Source organism: Choloepus didactylus, chromosome X, assembly GCF_015220235.1.
Source record: "Choloepus didactylus isolate mChoDid1 chromosome X, mChoDid1.pri, whole genome shotgun sequence".
In the NCBI taxonomy this organism is placed as follows: domain Eukaryota; kingdom Metazoa; phylum Chordata; class Mammalia; order Pilosa; family Megalonychidae; genus Choloepus; species Choloepus didactylus.
The window spans coordinates 45,474,346-45,479,893 of record NC_051334.1 but is presented as its reverse complement, the minus strand read 5'-3'; positions in this window follow the sequence as shown (position 1 = coordinate 45,479,893).

The following is a 5,548-nucleotide window of genomic DNA, read 5'->3' as shown; positions in this document are numbered from 1 at the left end:
CCTTGATTTTTGCCTATAAAACATCCTTGATTTTTTCTGACAAAGCCTCAAATATTTATTATCTGGCCTAATACAGAAAAAGTGTGTCAGCCCCAGGCCTAAAAACTTGGTTCAGTAGGGACTTACAATGCAAAATGATGATTGCTGTTTGTCCCCAAATGCATCCTAATCTAGCTTCTCACAAAATCCCCTCAAATATAAAGAAAAATGAAAGATTTCACAACATCAAAGACAAAACTGACAGGTAATCTAAGGATTAGATCTGAGTGAAACTCCTGAGGTACATGGCCCTAAATGGCTCAATTGAGAAAATTTCAGTCAAGGTTTATCTTGGCTTCACGTCCTCAAACAGACAATTTCTGTAAAAGGTAGGAAGCCCATTATTTAAGGCCCACATCCCACCTCCTGATGACCCACCATCTATCTCAACTCAGAGATGTCAGCTTCTCTACTCTTGAAGGCTGCTCACTCCTAGAATACTGATCCCCCATCTCCACATCCTCTACACCCCTCTATTTCCCATTGTTTGTCTAGACAGATGGCTAAAACAAGTAGGCAGGAAATAGGTGAGAGATGGGGAAGAAAACGAAGGGAATTTACATTTAGGGTACAGTCCCCATAACCATGGGTGTGTGACCTATGCAATTGCACAGGGCTCTGTGATTAGAAGGATCCCATGCTAGGTTTAATGCTCTGCTGTCACCATCTTATTCTTAATTTTTTAACAACGGACCCCACAGTTTCATTTTTTTTTTACAATGGTAAATATTTGTATTAAACAATTTTCATAAGAAAAATGCAGAGTATCATAGGATAGTAAATATTTTATGTAAAATAGTCAAATCAAATATGATAATTTCTCTTTTGTTAAATAAGCTACCTGATCTTGTTTCTTGAACATATTTTTAATGCAATTTTATTGCGATATACTCACACATCATATATAATCCATCCAAAGTATACAATCAATGGCTCACAGTATCATCATATATTTGTGTATTCATCACCACAATCAATTTTAGAACATTTTCATTATTCCCCCAAAATAAAAAAATTAAAAATTAAAATAAAAGAGAATGCCCAAAACATCCCATACCCCTTATTCCCCCCTATTATATATGTGTGTGTGTATATACATATATGTGTGCATGTGTGTGTGTATATAAAGTCTTTATTTTATCACTCACCTGCCCATACACTGGATACAGGAGTGTTAGTCATGAGGTTTTCACAATTACACGGTCACACAATAAAAGCTATATAGTTATACAGTCACCATTGAGAATCAAGGCTACTGTGTTACAATTCAGTTTCAAATATTTCCTTCTAGCTATTCTAGTACACTAGAAACTAAAGAGGAATATCTACATAATGCACAAGAATAATCTCCAGAATGCCTCTCAAGTCTATTTGAAATCTCTTAGCCACTTAAACTTCATTTTGTTACATTTCTTTTCCCCCTTTTCATCAAGAAGGCATTCTCAATCCCACGATACAAGGGCCAATCTCATCCCTGGGAGTTATGTGCCATGTTGCAGGGAGACTTACACCCTGGGAGTCATGTCCCATGTAGAGGGGAGGGTAGAGAGTTCATTTGCAGAGTTGGCTTAGAGATACAGGCCACATGTGAGCAACAAGAGGTTTGCCAGAGGTGACTCTTAGGCATTGTTATAAGTAGGCTTAGCTTCACCATTGGGGAGATAAATTTCATAAAGGCAAGCCCCAAGATCAAGAGCTTGGCTTATTAAATTGGGAGCCCAAATTGCTTAAGAGAATTGCAGGAATTCCCCAGGTGGGGAAGTTAAATAGTTCCACATTTTCCCCTGGCCCCTCAAGGGGACTTTGCAAATATTTTTTTTTTTTTTCTGCCCAAAATATTCTGGGATGTATTGGGGTATTACATTAACCTGTACAAAATAACAAGAACTCATTCCCTATTCCAGGTTACATGTAATTATGTTCTTTAAATAAACTGACCATACTGGTTAAATTAGATACTGTGCTACAGAAAATATAATATTTGTACCACATAAATCTCTTTTCCTTTGGTCTCCCATAGAGGTTGAAGTCTTAAAATACGGTCAATATCATCCTTTATCCTGTATTCTAATATACCTTCGCCTAACCAAGTCCATTTCATTCATATCTCTAATTGTAGTCTGATCTCTTTTTCAGCTTCTTTAACACTTGCTGTATGGAGTAATGCTGACTTACAGAGCTGCAGAACTCTGAGTCTCAGGTGTCACAGAAATACCCAAGGCAATATACCAAAGCTAAATGCCAATAAAGGGAGACAACCTTTATTGTTTTTTATTATTCTTTTTTTCCCTCTTCTTCTTTTCTTCTGGAAGAAATGGAAATGTTCTTATATAGATTTTGGTGGTGAATGCATAACTATGTGATTATACCAAAAGCCATTGACAGTTCACTTAGGATGGATTGTATGGTGTGTGAATAAAACTGTTAAAAACAATAAACAGAAAGATTCAAATGCTGGAGAAAATGCAGAGAGAGACATAGCTATTAACTGTTGGTAGGTGTATTAGTTAGGGTTCTTTAGGGAAACAGAATCAACAAGAGATATCTATAAATATAAGATTTATAAAAGTGTCTCACACAACTGTGTGTATGCATGAGTCCAAATTCCATAGGGCAGGCAGCAGACTGGCAATCCAATGAAGATGTTTGATGAACAACTCAGGCAGCAAACTGGCAACTCCAATGAACGTGTTCAATGAACTCCTCAGGCAACGAACTGGCAACTTCGATGAACTCCTCAGCAAACACTTCGCTGGTTAGCCAAAGAAGAAGTGAAGGTCCTCTAACTGTCTCGCTTAAAAGTCTTCAACTGATTGGATTAAATCCAGCTGACTACATTCTCTCATCGTGGAAGACATGCCCTTCTTTGACATCATCAGTCACAGCTGCAGCCAATTGACTGATGATTTAATAAACCAGCCTGTTGGTTTATTAACCAGCCACAAACGTCCTTGCAGCAACGGTTAGGCCAGTGCTTGCTTGACCAGACAGCTGGGTACCATCACTTGGCCAAGTTGACACATGAACCTAACCATCGCATTAGGGAAGTAGAATGGTGCAGTTTCTCTGGAGGACAGTGTGGTGGTCTCATAGGAGGCTGGGTGTACGGCTGCCATATGATCCTGCAACCCTGTTATGTGGTGTATACTTGGAAGAACTGAAAGCAGGGACACAAATAGACATTTGCACACTGATGTTTATGGCGGCACTATTCACAGTTTGCAATGGATGGAGGTGGCCTAAGGGTACATTGATGGATGAATGGAGGGGCAAACTGTGGTGTACACATACACATACAATGGAATATTAAGCAGCTGCAAGAAGGACTGAAGTCATGAGGCCTGCAACTGGGTGAATGAATCTTGAGGACATTATGTTGGGTGAAATAAGCCAGAAACAAAAGGACAGATATTGTAAGGCCTCACTAATATAAACTAACTATAATGAGCAAATGCTGAGAATTGAATTCGAGAGCATAGGTTATCCTTGAATAGAACAGGGGCAGAGATTGGGCAATCGATGACTAAGGAGTACAGAATGTTCAATAAGGCTTATTGTAAAGGTTCCTAGATTGTAAGCTTTTACAGCAGTCACATCTATTCCTGAGTTTTGACTGTTATTTCTAAATTCTGAGATGCTGTGCTCTTTGAGTATAACCTGGTAGATCTACATTCTCATTTTGCATATAATTTTCCCACAAATTATTTAGCCAGTCCGACCAAAAACTTTTAGCGATAGGTCAGCAACTTGAAGGTCCTTAAGAAAAGCATGTGCTGTCAGGTATCACTGTAGTAAGGAAGAGGCACAAAAGGTGAAATTATACTATGTGTACATTAGTGCACCCTCCAGCTATAGATTTGAGATGGTAATTCTGCCAATACTTTCATAGAGAGATGGTGGGTCCAAGGGTAATCAGCTCAATCTGCCCACAGACAGATATTGAGCCCAGAGTAATCTTGTCTTATTTGAAGGTAAAGAGAATAGCCAACACAGAGCTAGAAGAAGAGAACAGCATCTAGAAAAATCAAAGAAAGAGAGGATTCTTCTTTACCAGGATCCAGGAAAAAATTTTAGAAACCTGCTGGCATTCTCACGTCTTCTGAAAAAAAAAAATCAGAAGGAGGGAAGAGGTGGGACTGAAAGTCCAATAGGATAAGATGAAAAGATAGAAGGGCAGGATAAGAAAGCTTAGCAAGTAGGCCAAAACTGCAGGAGCACAAAATACACATTGGAAACAGTAAAGAGCAAAATTCATAAGAGAGAAAATTGAAGTCAATTTCAAGAACAAAACTGATGCTAAAAAATTGAATGGAGTGTAAAATGATAAAGAGATGGGAACAATGAGGGAGAAGAAGATGATAATTGTGGAGAAAGAAGAATGGAGAACCATCATATGTATAATTTTTGTTCCTAAAAGACAAACATAGGCAAATGGAGAAAAAAACAATAAAAAATAAAATGGAAAATTTCCCTCTGTTGAAGTACAGTGTGTGTTGATTTAAAGAACCCACCTTGTTCTAGGCAAAGTCAATGAAAGAGGACACACAGCTGAACACATCCTGGCAAACATTTTAAGCTACATCAAAGAGTCTGTAATTATTCAGGCAAAGAAAAAGAAATCAGATTGCCCAGATAAAAACAAAAGTCAGGCACTGAAGCAAGATGGTGGAGTGGTGAGGCGTGGAATGTAGTCTCTCCTCTAGGGCAGCTGGCAATTACTCAGGTACTGTATGAAACAGTGTTTTTGGGGTCTCCAGTGACTAGTCACACATCATACACAAGTTCTGAAATGGTGGAAAAGCTGAGATCACAGGAAAATCTGAAAGTTCCCCTGACCAGGGGTCGGGTGCCCCTCCCTGCCCAGACCCCACGGACTGTCTTGCAGCTGGTGCCCTGAAAGGAAAAAAAGAAAAAAAACAGTCTGCTGGGAGCAAGAAGGGGCGCTCAACCCAGCCTCAACCACAGAATTAATTACAAATTAATTAATTAACTTTTGGAGCTGAGGGTGTTAGAGAAGGGCTGGGCTCTGGGAAGGGGTGGCACATAAAAGCCAGCACCCTTTCCTTGGCTCCAAAAAGGTTTTTTTTTTTTCCTACATTTTGCCCCTTCTCCTCTCTCACTAACTCCTTATCTTTTTACACTTCAATAGCCCTGTACTGGTTTGGATGTATTATATTCCCCAAAATGCCATTATCTTTGATGCAGTCTTGTGTGGGCAGGAAACATATTGGTGTTGATTGGGTTGGAGACTTTTGATTGGATGTTTCTGTGGAGACGTGATCACTCAATTAAGGGCAAGATCGTTCACTGGCTAATTTCCATGGAGGTGTGGCCCCACCCATTCAGCATGGGCCTTGATTAGTTTACTGGAGCACTATATAAGCTCAGACAGAAGGAGCAAGTTTGCTACAGCCAAGAGGGACACTTCGAAGAACACACAGGAGCTGAGACAGAAGCTGCAGCTTACAGAGACATTTTGGAGACAGCCTTTGAAAGCGGACTTTTGCTC